This window comes from Theobroma cacao, chromosome 7 (assembly GCF_053813885.1).
Source record: "Theobroma cacao isolate CCN51 chromosome 7, ASM5381388v1, whole genome shotgun sequence".
Taxonomy (NCBI): domain Eukaryota; kingdom Viridiplantae; phylum Streptophyta; class Magnoliopsida; order Malvales; family Malvaceae; genus Theobroma; species Theobroma cacao.
The window spans coordinates 37,134,662-37,151,635 of NC_142645.1; positions in this window are offsets into that span (position 1 = coordinate 37,134,662).

Below are 16,974 nucleotides of genomic sequence, written 5' to 3' on the forward strand. Positions count from 1 at the left end.
GTAGGTTCACAGTCCTCTTTACTTTTGTTTATTCGGGGGCCCTCTTGTTATTGTAAATTAAATTAAATATTTTAACTTACTGTATTTCAGTATGTATAAATTTATTTAGCTTTTACGCTATAAAAATTATTCACGTATAACTCTATAAATATTGTTTTATAAGAAAATAGAATATTTTCCTTAATATTTCTTTTATTTTCTTATTATATTCAAATAACCGTAATTTCGTTTTAAATGAAGATTTTAGACTTTTAAACTCATTTTGAATATGAATTATGTGTTTTGTACTTGTATATTACGTTTTAGCCAGTTTCGAAATTTTTGAGAAAAAAATTACCAAAATACCCCTGTGTGGCGAAAATTTTATTTTGATTGTTTTTGATCTAAAATAGTATATATTCTCTAAAAACTCAATATTTAACAATGATTGCTCACAGGAAAGGAAAGAAACTGATATGTAAGCCTTGCGGGGTTCCGGTTGGCATTCCGGATAATGAGTTTCAATCGGGACGTCACGGCGATTGTCATGGGCCTGAGGGAGGTTCCAGGTCGTGACAATTTATTCAGTTGATGACTATCGTTTTTTAAACCTTGATTGTTGATACTTAAATAATAGCTTATGGAATTTATTTTGATGAAGTTAGTAAGGGCTTATAAGGGTAAGAAATTTCGGTGGAAAAGAACTTGATAAATGAAGACAAAAATTAGTAAAAGGAAAACTAGTGGTTGGGAAATTTAAAAGTAAAGTCATAAAATTTAAATATTAAATAATGGTAAATTTATAGAAATTTAAATTTGAAATGCATAAAAATTTTATTGCTTAGGTCAATGTGTAATTATCTTTGGGTATTAAGTACAAATCATAATAATATAAAAGAAAAATATGAGAAATTATCCGATTGTAGTATAAACTCAATTTATGGATTTTGACTTCATTTTATAGTTGGTGAATATTGACTTTAAAAGAGTGCCTTTTGTAATGGTGGGTTTAAGGTTCTTTTGTAAGGGTGGACCTTATATTAAAGGATGGCTTGAACCATATAAGCTACTTCTAAAGGCTTTTTCTTAAATGTCGTTCTGAAGGGTTTTTTCATTAGTATATACACATGCTAAGAATGTGAAATTTTCTTAACTATCTTAACAGAACTTGGAGAAATTGTTAAAATTGGGATGACTAAAATGAAAATTTTTTTATGATGCTGCAATAAAATAGGCCAATACAAATAACAATCGCTTAACGAAAAAGCTCTTTTTTTCTTCTTTTTAGGAAATATCATCCTGCTGTAACAAGCTATTTCCATCTTCTTTTCATTCTCTTTAATTGCGAGTACTTTGCTGACCATATTCCTTATTGTCACCCTAAACTGTTATACATAACAAGATTATAGTGAAGCAATTAGCAATTTCCATTAAAATATCAAGTCTACGACTAGTTATTGTTTTCTTTCCTCATGTAAATCTCTTTTGGTCCATTAGATAAATCTCGATTTTTAGATGAGGATGAGTATTATGCTGCTGAGCTATATGTCTTAATGAATTGTGAATAGATGGTCTCATATATTGAGTAAGTACCATTCTACCATAAACTCAAATGATTGATCATAAGAATGGACTTAATTCATAAATTGTGAATATGATGATAGGACATTTGATGAAATGGTCAAAGGAGATGTTGTGCATATATCGGAAGCTGAATTGGAGAAAGTGCGTGATGCAAGATTCGTTAAATGGTTTAAAAATTATGTAAGTTAATGTACATTAGAAGTGAACTTTCAATAACATTGATGCATTAATTATGTAATTATTAATTTGTGATCTTGTATGTCAAGCCCAGCTCTATTATATACTTTCCATGTCATTCATGTATTTGATAGCATGTTGCATACTTGGATGCCTCGAAGAATCGTTAAAACTCGGTATCTTACCTAGTGGTACAATTAAGTTGATTAAAACCTCAAACTCATTTGAATGGATGTATTTGAGAGTTATTGAACCTTAGAATGTTTTAATATGATGATTTAGAGTTCGAAGATTAACTTGGAGTCAAATTAAGAATTTTCATAACGTAAGGGCAAAATTGGAATGTTGGACGAAATTTTTGACCAAGTTTGACTAGTTGGAACATAATTTGAATTTTAGACATGAAATATTTCAATTTCGAGCATAAGGGCAAAATAGTCATTTTACGTGCCCATGAGAATGTAATTGAAATTTTTGGAATTTTACACCATCATCACACTTGTCAAGCCCATGATTTCACCTATTATCATTTTATACTTTGGATAATTAAGAAATTACATGTGGTGGTGAGCAAATGCTTAATTGTTAAGTTTTAAGCATGGACCAATTACATGGTGACACGTGGTAAATTTTAATCCTTTTATAATTCCCTTTAAAAACCAGCACACACTCCTCCCATTTCATTCTTCATGGCCGGCCAAAGCAAAGAACAAAGAGAAAAAAATAAGAACAAACCCTAGAGAAGAAAATCCAAGAGAAATTTGTTGAATTTCAAGGAATAAAGTAATCAAAGGTAAGATTTTTCAATTTTAGCTTAAGATCTATCTTACCTATGCTTTCTTTTTCATTTTCTATGGATGAAACACAAGTTTCCATAAGGGAATACATGTTGGCCGAACATAGGGAGAGAGGTTTTGATGATGAATTTTGCTAGATTTCATGAATATCTTAGTGTTTTTAGATGTTTGATGATGTTTGGCATGAAAAACAAGCAAGAAAATCACATGCCCTTCAACAACCCTCTTTGGCCGAATTTTATGGGTGACATGTTGATGATGGATTTTGTTGTATTTCAAGTTATTTAGCTCATAATTGATGATTTATGGTATCGGATATCAAAATCGGAATGAATTTCGGTTACGGTGAATTAAGTCACAATTAGGCTCATTGAGGTACTTAGGTGTATTTGGAATTTTGGAAGTGAAATGAATATATTTGAAGTTGAATCGGATGTTTTGGTTAATTCAACAGTGTATAGTTCGAGTTAAGTCGAATACAAATTCAGTCCAATCATAATTGAACCCACGTAGAACACCGTCTTTAAGTGATTATTCGGACAATTCTCATTCAATTTCATGCATTCATACAGAGCCTGAAATAGTTTTATAACAGTTTGGCACAAATATATTGAATTACATGTAGTGTATTATGTATAGGTGGTGAGCCCTCTGATAAGGGTAAAGATATCGTACCCAAGGACCAAGAATATGAGTACTCCAAACTCCCGTTATTGTGAGTAACAGACTTTCATCTTAACTATCTAAAGTTATTTCTACTCATTTTTATGTTTTAAAGAATAATGAGTTTAAATGGTAAATTATTATGTTTTAAAATTGAATTGTTGGTTAAATGAAATGAGTTTTATAACTTGTTTTGAAATTGAATACTGATTTTGAAAATTGAGTAAGTGGAGACTATATACTCGTGTTTGATATATGGTTTGAATTGGTGGCTGATGACAATGTGATGGCATGAATGGCTAAATTTGTGTTTTGTGTGGAATATATAAACTGTTTTGATTTGCCGTGACACAGGCTGGGTAATATCATATTAACCATGTCATATTGCCGAAATTTTTATTGATTCGGTGGGATAATTGATTAGCTTACTACAATGGGCGGGATTTTGTGGACCAGCCTATTAGAGGGACACGGTAAACCTCGTTATATTTTACCTTAGTATGAGAGGCGCGGAGGGTATCTCCTAAGGTATATTTAGAGTTCACTTCATGCTGAACCACCATGTGAGGGTGAAACTCAGCCAACGCCAAGGAACGGCTACGTTTTTAAACGTAAAAACATGTTTTATGGGTATATATCATTTTAACAGCCTTGGCGAACTCGGTTGGATGCCCGAGCCAAGGTGTCACCAAGTACCAGTTTTGGCACGAGCTAGGTTTTAAGAAAGTCATAAGCCTTACTGATTATTTTTGATGAAATGTAATTGTTTTATATGAATTGAAATGAGTTTTGAATGTTATGAATTATATTATGATGGAATGATTTAACTGTCTCCATTTACTTGGCTTTAGATGTTATAGATGAATTTTGCTTACTCATTGGGTTTATAAAAACTCACCCCTTCTTTTCACCCATTTCATGTCACGACCCAGAACTCTCATGGAGCCCGTGACAACTGTCGCGATGTCCCGATAGACATTCATTACCCGAAATGTTAATCGAAACCTCGCAAGGCTTAACATCAATTTTTCTCGCTTCCCCCATGAGTATTAGTTGCTAAAATCATGTTTCGAGAGATTATAAACTATTTCCAATTCAAAACAATAGAAAAAAATAAATTTTTCCTCACAGGGGCATTTTGGTCATTTTCTCTCAAAAATCTCGAAATTCGCTAAAAATGTAGTAAGCAAGTACAAAACACATAATTCATAATCAAAAATGAGTTTTAAAGTCTAAAATTTTCATTTAAAACAAAATTACGATTATTTGGATATAATAAGAAAATAAAAAGAAATATTAAGTAAAATATTCTATTTCCTTATAAAACAATATTTATAGAGTTATACGTAAATAACTTTTGTAGCGTAAAAGCTAAATAAATTCATACATACTGTAATACAGTAAGTCAGAGTATTTAATTTAATTTATAATAACAAGTGGGCCCCTGAATAACCAAAAGTAAAGAGGACTGTGAACCTACAGTTTGAAAGAATGCAAATCCAAGGGTAGTCTTCGATGAACTCAGCTATCTACAGCCTAATTTGAACTTAAAATGGGTGGAAAGGAGAGTGGTGAGATTTTATAATCCCAGTGAGTAAACAAACATCATCCGAAATATCTAAAATCGAGTAAAAGGAGACAATTAAAATATTTCATCTCAATATTTATTTCATAACATAAATATTCATTTCATTTAAATATTCAACACGACTTATGAGTATTTTAAAAGCTTGGCTCCTGCCAAAATCATTCTCGGGGATACCTTGGCCGAGGCATCTAATCGAGTCCTCCAAGGCTATTAAAAAGTTCGTATACCACGTAAACATATTTTTAGTTTGAAAAACACAGCCATTCCTTGGCGTTAATGGAGTTCATCATCACGAGGTGGTTCGGCGTGACGTGAACTTTGTCCATACCTCAAGAGATACCCTACGAGCCTCTCCGACCAGGGTACATATATATATATCCGGATTCCGTGCCCCTCTAATAGGCTGGTCCATAGAATTTGCCTACTGTAGTAAGCTAAACACACATTACAATAAATTTTTCACAACATGACAGGGCTAATATTTTACTACCCAGCCTGCAAGGGTAAAATAAAACAATTCATACAATTCATAAAACACAGCCCAGCCAGTCATGCTAACACAATAACAATATAACATAAGCCATCAATTTCCAATCATAAATTTTCAACATACCGGTGGTCTCCAATTACTCTATTTTTAAAATCATTATTTCGTTTCAAGACAATTTATAAAATCTTTTCATTTAAACACATTTTTGTTTGCAAAACCTAAACTTAGCCATTTAACTCATTTTCATAAAATTTCACCAAAACCGAGTTAAAACATACTTTAGATAATTAAAATGATGATAAGGTTACTCACTATTTTGGGAGTCAAATTTCTAGAGTACTTTGACTACCGATCCTCGGGTACAATTTTCTTACCTTTATCGGAGGATTCACCTCCTAGACATAGTACAAAATCGAGAAACTTACTACATTGGTACTAAATCAAAATTAAACTAATTTAGACTACTAATGCATGATATGAAATGTAAAAATGTCCGAATAGCCGTTTAAATACGGTAATCGACCTAATTCGCACTATTCTCAGTGTAATTGGCTAAAACCTCCAATTTAACTCTAAATCGATTTCTTTCACTTTCTACACTCCAATTATACTTAAAATACCTCAATGACTGTGAATATAATTCAATTTATCAGTCCGAATCATAAATCGCACATGTATATACATTAGGTAAAAATTCATATTTTCATGCCAAAATTTCCCATTAAATTTCTAGCCTTACCAATCATTAAATATGACCAAAATATCATGAAATATCATCAATTTCAACCTCAATATCCTCCCTAGAAAATTCGACCTCTTGTGGGTTTGTGAAGAACAAAGTGATTTCTTGCTAGATTTTCATACCTTTCATTTCTAAACAACCAAAAACACTTAATTAACTTAAAATCTAGCAAAATTAATGCTCAAAACCTCTCCTCTCATATTCGGCCAGCATGGGTTCATCATGAAAACTTGAGTTCTAAGCATGAAAAATGAAAAAGAAAGCATAGGTAGTGTAAATCACAAGATAAAATCACAAAATTTTACCTTTATTAGCTTAATCCCTTGAAATCCCACACTTTTCTTCAATTTTCCCACCTAGGTTTTGTTCTTTCCTTGTTCTTCTTCACTTCATGCTTTGGCCGGCCATAATGAAGAAAATAGGCTGATTTTTGCTGATTTTAAAGCTAAAAAAAATAAATTGATATAAACTTGACACATGTCACCATATTATTGGTCCATGTGTCATTTCTTAACTATTAAGCTTTCTCTCTCCACCATATAAATTCCTTCAATTATCCATGATAATATTGGATAAAATCCATGTGCTGGACAAGTGTCGGGTGTGTAAAATTACAATTTTGCCCCTAGGGTGGCAAAATTACCATTTTACCACTATGCTTTGAAAAATAACGGGATTACAATTTTTTTCACTTCTCAACCTCAAATCATACTCCAATAAGTCAAATGGGGCCAAAAATCTTTTCTAAAAATTATCATTTAGTCCCCAGGTGGCAAATGACCATTTTACCCCTAGATAGTGAAAATTTCGGTTTGACTCCAAATTGATCCTCAAACTCCGAATTATCATTTTGAGTCATCCCTGGACTGTGAAGCTCTTAATTTCACCTTAAAATTCCTATTTGATCTAGTTCGAGGCTTAAATCAACTTTGTTGTACCTCTAAGTACAATACCTACTTTTGTAAATTTTTCGGGACTCTCCTAGCATGCAATCATGCTATCATGACATGTATGTCATGACAAGTATTTTATAAGGTCAGGCTTTACAGCACTACCCCCCTTAAAATAAAATTTGGACCTCAAAATTTCACTTACCGGATTCGAAGAAAAGATATGGATATTGGTTTCTCATCTGGCGCTCGACCTCCCACTTCATCTCTTCCATTCGAGCATTTTTCCACAATACTTTCACCATTGGAATACTCTTATTCCTTAGCACTCGATCCTTTCGATCTAGAATATGTACAGGCTGCACCTCGAACTTCAAATCTTCATGCAACTCAATGGGAGGTGTCTCTAGAATGTGAGAGGGATCGGGAACATACGTTTTCAACATCGAGACATGGAAGACATTATGAATCCGATCTAACTCATGGGGTAATTCAAATCTGTAAGCCACTAGCTCAATCTTTTCAATGATACGAAAGGGTCCAATGTATCTCGGATTAAGCTTTCCCCGCTTCGCGAATCGAATCACACCTTTCATTATCCAATAAATACCATAAATTATCACAATAGTATAATCAAATAAGATTTAATACTTGAAATTATCAAATTATTACCTTTTTAAGGAGAAACCTTAAGAAAAACTTTATCATCCACTTCAAACTCCAAATCTTTCCTTCATCTATCAGAATAATTCTTCTGCCTATCTTGAGCTGTCTTTAACCTCTCTCGGATAACCTTGACCTTGTCATTTGTCATATCAATCAATTCCACATTAAACAATTTCCTCTCACCCACTTCATCCCAACAGAGTGGAGTTCGGCACTTCCTTCCATACAAAGCCTCGTATGGTGCCATCCCAATACTAGACTGAAAACTGTTATTATACGCGAACTCCACCAATGGCAAGTGTTTGTCCCAACTCCCAATGAAGTCAATGACACAAGCCCGTAACATATCCTGCAAGGTCTGAATAGTCCTTTCAGATTGACCATTAGTTTACGGATGAAAGGCAATACTTGTGAGACCCCAACCTCTATAGGCTTGTAGCTAAGCATAGATGTAATAATACGAGCTAGGGGTAGTTTCGTCATTTTCTCTAATAAGCTCCCAAAAGAAAGTTTTATGATATTTTAAGGCTTAATGGGTATAAGACTACATAAATGATGTGTGTTGATGAAAACACGAAGAACACTAGAAGTTTCAACAATTTTCATAACAGGGGTAAAATGGTCATTTTTCACCTCAGGTTAAAATTTTATGTTTTTATGAACCTGAGTATGTTTAGACCATTATGGATCTTGTCCCAGTGTTAAAAGAGCAAAAAGATTGCATAAAAGATTGGAAGAGAAGAAGTTAATTGGTGGAAGGGCATTTTCGTAATTTTATGGGAATGGATAAGTTGGCCTATAAATATCTAGAAATTTCCAGCACCTTCTTGAATTTCCAACAGCTGGTCTTCTTTTTCTTCTTCTTCTCTCTCACGTTTCTTCAAAACTTCATGGAAACTTGATTTGAAACTTGAGTGATTTTCTATCTCTAGCTCTAGTTTTCACACCTTTGAACCCTTTTGACTAGATCCTTTGAATTCTTTCATCCTCTCACTTTAAAACCCTTCAAAAATCTGGTTTTCACACTTTCTCTCACTAGTTGGACGTTCTAGAGAGAGAAAGAGAGAATTACACCATTTATTTGGAAGCAATTGGAAGGGAATTTGACTACAAAGGAGCCGTAGGGTAAGTGATGAACTAAGCTCAATTTTTAGCTGCAGAAAATGGCTAGTAATTGGGATTTATGAGCTGTTTTATTGTTGAGTATGTTCATTACTTTTAGTGATTAAGATAGTGAACATAGAAAGTCATTTAAAGTGGCAATTGAAAACTAGCTAAGAGATAGCTTTTAGAGTTCATAGTGTGTAAATTAATCTATTGTTTATGTTAATGTGATCCTAGGTTTTTAAGGAAGCACCATCATTCCAATTGGATCATTAGGGGAATTTGAGTCAATTAAAAGATCTACAATCAATTGGTGAGTGGACTACCTTCAAAACTGATTTTGGGAATATGATGGATTTGACAAAGTGTTTAAATGATTTTATACAATTTTTCATGAAAATGAATGCCTTGGGAACAAGCTTTTGAGAAAAGATTTATGTTATGAAATGTGATTATTATGGATTTCTATGTGGCTGCATTATGTTGATATACATATATGCTTGAGTATAATGTTGTGTAATTATATTGACTCAGCTATGTGAGAGTAGGGAGTGCACATAAGTCGAGGATGACCCGATTATGTGCGAGTAGGGAGTGCGCATAACCCGGTGATGACCCAGCCATGTGCGAGTAAACAGTGCGCATGAGCTGGTGATGATGATGATGGGATGGTGTGATGATGATGATGGGTATATATATGTAAATATGTGTGTTATAGGAAATTGATGGATAATGGGTTATGGTTGTAATGCATGTGAAACTTGACATGTTAAACCTTGACAAATTGTTATGTGTTTTCATGTTGGTTTGGACCTTTTGGTAGGGTGGTTTTTCCTTTAGGAGAAAGGTAAATTTTGCATTGATGCCCTGTATTTCGCTGCAGTGAGAAACTCTTGGGTTTGGAGGGGTACACTGGTCAAAAACTCGCTGCAGTGAGAATGAAACTGTAGCTTTTCGCTACAGCGAAATGCATTCTCGCTGCAGCGAGAAACTTTCTGTTTTTTGGGTTGTAATTTCGCTGCAGCGAGAAACATTCTGTTTCTGGGTAGAAATTTCGCTGCAGCGAGATTAAATCTCGCTGCAGCAAAAAACTTTCTGTTTTGGTCTTTTACCTTGTCCAATTGCTACCCTATCTTTCACTTCTTTGTTACCATATGGGAGCATGGACTTCCAACATTAAGGATTAAAAGAGTTAAGTTTAAAGTGAGGAGGTTTAGTGAGAAATCCTCGGCCAGTTGAGAAACCCTCGTTCGATAAATAACTAAATCCCAATGTCGCTGCAATGAAAATTCATTCTCGTTGCAGCGAAGATTCGTTGTCGTATTTGACTTACTTGTGTAATATTGAAGCTTTTATTCTTCAAATGGTTCGTTATGTATGGGTTTAGGGTTTTCTAATGATTAATCATTTAAGGGCTCGATAAGGGGTTTTATTAGGAATGAATCAAATTGCATTGTTTTAAAACTAGTGCATCATGATTTTAAATCTTCCTTTGTTGTTGCTTGTTCCCTTCCTTGTTCACTCACTGGGTTTATACTCACCATTTCAAATTCATGTTTTCAGATCACGAGGCAGTCAGTAACTAGGACGAGGTATCCTTGTAGACTTGTGTCCATCTTTTGGTAGGTGTCTCGGCATTCAGTAGTTGTACATTCATCCGAGTCCCTCCACTAGAAGTCAAGTCTTCTTTTTGAGATGTATAGGCAAACCTAATGTATATTATTGGAATACATGTTGTAGACAATGTATGTATATAATAAATGAGAAATGCTAATACGAGTTGGCAATGTCTATTACTATTTTGATTTAAAGTTATAATTTGTGACTTAGCGATATTTGATGGAATGATGAGTAGGATAAATCGATAGGCTTGCTTGGGCTTAATAGACTACGTTTATTGGGCCCTTGCGCTAGTCATGGCTTGAAAATTTGGGTCGTGACAGTACTAAATCTCAATTTAGTTTCGAGAGCTTCTTGAAATTTTGACCAAAATCGAGAAGTAAATCGAGGGTCTCGATCTGACACAATAGAAACTAGAACTTCGTGTAATCTCACAATCTCATCCATATAAAGTTTTGCCAATTTCTCAATAGAATACGTGCTATGGATAGCCAAAAAATGGGCGGACTTAGTCAATCTATCCACAATCACCCAAATAGCATCCTTCCCACTTTGTGTCTACGGAAAACCCAATACAAAGTCCATAGTCACGTGTTCCCACCTCCATTCAGGAATCGATAAAGGTTGAAGAGTACCTGATGGTTTTTGATGCTCCGCCTTGATCTGTTTGCATGTGAGACATTTCGCTACAAACTCTGCTATGTCTTGTTTCATACCCGGCCACCAATAACTTTCCTTAATAGTCTGATACATCTTGGTGCTTTCGGGATGTAAAGCGTAGGCAGAAGAATGAGCTTCCTCCAAAATAGTTCATCTCAACTGGTCATCTTTAGGAACATAAATCCGGTCTCTAAGCATCAAGGTACCATCATCACTGAGTCTAAACTCACTAATTTCTCCATCTTGCAGCTTTTGAACTTCCTGTTTCAACTCATCATCAGATTTCTGTAATTCTTTGATCTGATTCAACAATAAAGGTCTTACAACGAAACTAGCAAGTAGGGTTCCATCCTCACCATTATTCAACTGGATCCCTAGAGATTTCATCTCAAGTAATATCGAAAAATAAGAACTCTGAAGTACAGTTAATGAAGATGAGGATTTACAACTTAAAGCATCCGCTACAACATTTGCCTTCCCCGGATGATAATTAATCACCAAGTCGTAATCCTTAATCAACTTCAGCCACCGTCTTTTTCTCAAATTAAGTTCTTTCTGGGTAAGAAAATATTTCAAACTCTTATGATCAGTAAAAATTCGACAACGCTCACCATATAAATAATGTCTCCAAATCTTTAATGCGAAGACTACTGCTGCCAACTCCAAGTCAGGAGTAGGGTAATTCGTCTCATGCTTCTTCAATTGCCGAGAAGCATAAGCTATCACTTTCTCATCTTGCATCAACACACACCCTAATCCCAACTTAGATGCATCACTGTATACCACAAATTCTTTTCCATTAACAGGAAGTGTTAAAACGGGAGTGAAGGTTAACCGATTCTTTAGCTCTTGAAATCGATTCTCACAAACATCATCCCACTCAAACTTAGCTCCTTTACGAGTCAAATGAGTCAGAGGAGTTGCTATCAATGAAAATCCCTGAACAAATCTCCGATAATAACCAACTTATCCAAGGAAACTACGAATCTCAGTTATCGTTCTCGGTTGCTCTCATTGTAAGATTGCCTCAATCTTCTTGGGATCGACATAAATTCCAGCTCCGGACACCACATATCTTAAGAAAACCACTTCCTTTAACCAGAACTGACATTTAGAGAACTTGGCATAGAGTTGTCTCTCCCGCAAAGTTTGCAACACAATGCGCAAATGGGTAGAATGTTCATCATCATTCTTCGAATAAACCAAGATGTCATCTATGAACACTATCACAAACTTATCTAAATATGGATGGAACACCTTGTTCATAAGATCCATAAAAGCTACCGGGGCATTAGTCAAACCAAACGGCATCACCAGAAACTCATAATGCCCATAACGCATCCTAAAAGCAGTCTTGGGTACATCCTGCTCCTTAATCTTCAACTGATAATACCCAGACCTCAAATCAATCTTTGAAAACACCATAGCACCTTGTAATTGATCAAACAGATCATCGATCTAGGGTAGAGGGTATTTATTCTTGATGGTCACTCAGTTCAGCTGACGGTAATCGATACACAATTGAAAAGTGCCATCCTTTTTCTTTACAAATAGGATTGGTGCTCCCCAAGGAGAAATGTTAAGGCAAATGAAACTTTTATCCACTAAATCTTGCAACTGGACTTTCAGTTCCTTCAACTCTACTAGAGCCATTCTATATGGAGGGATAGAAATAGGTGCAATACCCGAAAGTAAATCAATAGGGAACTCAAGCTCTCGATCAAGAGGTAGTCCCGGTAACTTATTAGGAAATACATCAGAAAACTCACTTACTATTGAGACATCCTCTAATTTAGGTTCCCCCTTTGAAATATCAATCACATGAGCTAAATAAGTCGGATACCCTTTCTACACTAATTTCAAAGATTTGATGGCCGAGATTACACAGGACGATAATACTCGATGTTCCCCTACAAAAACAATCTCTACTCCTTTCGAATTTCGAAGAACAACTTCTTTTTGAAAACAATCCACATTCGCCCGATATGCAGTTAACCAGTCCATACCCAATATCAAATCAAAATCTTGGATTTCTAGAGGAATCAAGTCACCTCTAAATTCTTCCTCACCAACCATTACTCCGCAATCTCTATAACAACTGTTTTTAACTAGCTTTTCACCTAAAGGGATGTGAACTACAATTTCTTCCTCTAATGGTGACAGATTTCTATCAGTAATTGATGCAAATGCCATACTCACATAAGACCTATCTGAGCCAGAATCTATCAAAACATAAGCATCTTTATCAAATAAAGACATGATACCTATCACTACTCCAGGTCGGACTCGTGCCTCATCTTCCGTCACAGCGAAAACTCTTGTCGAAGTACGAGTCTGTGGTTTCGAAGGTGGATATGCCAAGGTGTTACTCTCTACACCACACTGTATAGCCACTCCCTGCCTTGGTGGTAACCCAGAAGGATCTCTCCTCTACATATCCGTACGAGCTGGTGGAGATGGAGCAATTGTAGTAGCTCGTCCTAACTGTGGGCACTCACTCTTAATGTGGCCCAGCTGATCACAATGATAACATCATACTGGTTCCCTACACGGCCCAACATGATTCTTCCCACATCTCCTGCATCTATCAAAACCTCCAAAACTCTTCTAGGAAGTAGTCATCGCAAATCTGCTAAATCTCTGAGGCCTCTACTGTGTCTGTGAAAATGGAGGTCGAGGATATGTCACTGAAACAGAGGTAGTACTCCCTGAAGCAGATAAGTCTTTGCCCCTTTTTGGTGGCTGACTGGAAGATACACTCGGATTTTTCCTTTTTGTAAACTCGATCCGAATCCTCTTATTCTCAATTGCAAGCTTCTTAGCCCGTAAAGCCATTTGTACCACCTCCTTATGTGGCTCCCTACCAATCACTGTCATCCGCTCTCTAATCTCATTACGGAGCCTTTCTTCGAAATAATTGGCCTGATCTTGCTCAGATTTCACCAGATTCGGCATATATAACATCAGCTCGTTAAAACGAGCTTCATACTCCTCTACAGTTAAACTCCCTTGTTTCAAACTCAAAAATTCTCTTTTCTTTTTTTTTCTGATGGAAATAAGTGAAATACTGACCATCAAATTCTCTTAGGAAGTCTGACCAAGTCGGAGGAGTAGTGGAACGAGATTTTACTGAATTCCACCATGTACGAGCTCTCTTCTCTAGTAATCTCGTGACCACCATCAATTTTAGGTCATCATCCAACCTCATATTAGAGAACGTCTCTGAAACCTGATTAATCCAATCTTTGGCTACGGTTGGGTTCAACTCACCCGTAAAAGAAACACAACCAAGTTGCCTAGCTTCCTTCCACTTCTTAGCAATAAAGACATCCGGCACTGGTGGTGGAACAGGAAGTGGGGGTGGTGGTATTAAAGGAGCAACTAGTGGTACTACTATAGAAGGGGCCTGACCAGCCTGAGCCTAGCCAGCAATAGCGGTAAAGAAAGCTGCCAATGCCTAGACTGCCTCAGGAGACATGGCAGGAGTACCAGTAAGTGGTGAAGAATGTGGAGAATGTGGAGGAGTCTTGGCCTGCTCAGCAGCAGGTGCTGCCCGAATGGTGGATGCAACCGATTCCTCATCTACTACATCTAGCTGACGACGTTGGGAACGACCTCTTCCCCTCCCAACCGGTCTAGTGAGAGGTTGGCGTCCGCGTCGAGGAGGCATGGCAATCTATACAAGGGAACAAGGCAGATTTAATCAACCTTAAACTCTATATACAAATTCATGCATTCTATTCAACCTAACCTAACTTAACCCAAAGCCGCACTGATACTGTAAATTTCTAAAACAACTTCAAAACTAAAAACTTTGATTTTTAAAACCAAATGCTCTGATACCAAATCGAATTGTCACGACCCGGAACTCCCATCGAGCCCGTGACAACCGCCGCGACGTCCCGATAGACATTCATTACCCGAAATGTCAATCGAAACCTCGCAAGGCTTAACATCAATTTTTCTCGCTTCCCCTATGAGTATTAAATGCTAAAATCATGTTTCGAGAGATTATAAACTATTTCCAATTCAAAACAATAGAAAAAAATAAAATTTTCATCACAGGGGCATTTTGGTCATTTTTTCTCAAAAATCTCGAAATCCGCTTAAAATGTAGTAAGCAAGTACAAAACACATAATTCATAATCAAAAATGAGTTTTAAAGTCTAAAATTTTCATTTAAAATAAAATTACGATTATTTGGATATAATAAGAAAATAAAAGAAATATTAAGTAAAATATTCTATTTTCTTATAAAACAATATTTATAGAGTTATACGTAAATAACTTTTGTAGCGTAAAAGCTAAATAAATTCATACATACTGTAATACAGTAAGTCAGAGTATTTAATTTAATTTACAATAATAAGTGGGCCCTTGAATAACCAAAAGTAAAGAGGACTGTGAACCTACAGTTTGAAGGAATGCAAATCCAAGGGTAGTCCTTGATGAACTTAGCTATCTACAGCCTAATTTGAACCTAAAATGGGTGGAAATGAGAGTGGTGAGATTTTATAATCCCAGTGAGTAAACAAACATCATCCGAAATATCTAAAGTCGAGTAAAAGGAGACAATTAAAATATTTCATTTCAATATTTATTTCATAACATAAATATTCATTTCATTTAAATATTCAACACGGCTTATGAGTATTTTAAAAGCTTGGCTCCTACCAAAATCAATCTCGGGGATACCTTGGCCGAGGCATCTAACCGAGTCTGCCAAGGCTGTTAAAAAGTTCGTATACACGTAAACATATTTTTAGTTTGAAAAACACAGCCATTCCTTGGCGTTAGTGGAGTTCATCATCACGAGGTGGTTCGGCGTGACGTGAACTCTGTCCATACCTCAGGAGATACCCTACGCGCCACTCCGACTGAGGTACATATATATATATATCCAAATTTCGTGCCCCTCTAATAGGCTGGTCCACAGAATTTGCCTACTCTAGCAAGCTAAACCCACCATACAATAAAATTTTCACAGCATGACAGGGCTAATATGTTACTACCCAGCCTGCAAGGGTAAAATAAAACAATTCATACAATTCATAAAACATAGCCCAGCAAGTCATGCCAACACAATAACAATATAACATAAGCCATCAATTTCCAATCATAAATTTATAACATACCGGTGGTCTCCAATTACTCTATTTTTAAAATCATTATTTCGTTTTAAGACAATTTATAAAATCTTTTCATTTAAACACATTTTTGTTTGCAAAACCTAAACTTAGCCATGTAACTCATTTTCATAAAATTTCACCAAAACCGAGTTAAAACATACTTTAGATAATTAAAATGATGATAAGGTTACTCACTATTTTGGGAGTCGAATTTCTAGAGTACTCTGACTACCGATCCTCGAGTACAATTTTCTTGCCTTTATCGGAGGATTCACCACCTAGACATAGTACAAAATCGAGAAACTTACTACATTGGTACGAAATCAAAATTAAACTAATTTAGACTACTAATGCATGATATGGAATGTAAAAATGTCCGAATAGCTGTTTAAATACGGTAATCGACCTAATTCGTACTATTCTCGGTGTAGTTGGTTAAAACCTCCAATTTAACTCCAAATCGATTTCTTTCACTTTCTACACTCCAATTATACTTGAAATACCTCAATGACTATGAATATAATTCAATTTATCAGTCCGAATAATAAATCGCACATGTCTATACATTAGGTAAAAATTTAGATTTTCATGCCAAAATTTCCTATTAAATTTTTGGCCTCACCAATCATTAAATACCACCAAAATATCATGAAATATCATCAATTTCAGCCTCAATATCCTCCCTAGAAAATTCAGCCTCTTGTGCGTTTGTGAAGAACAAAGTGATTTCTTGCTAGATTTTCATACTTTCCATTACTAAACAACCAAAAACACTTAATTAACTTAAAATCTAGCAAAATCAATGCTCAAAACCTCTCCTCTCAAATTCGGCCAGCATGGGTTCATCATGAAAACTTGAGTTCTAAGCATGGAAAATGAAAAAGA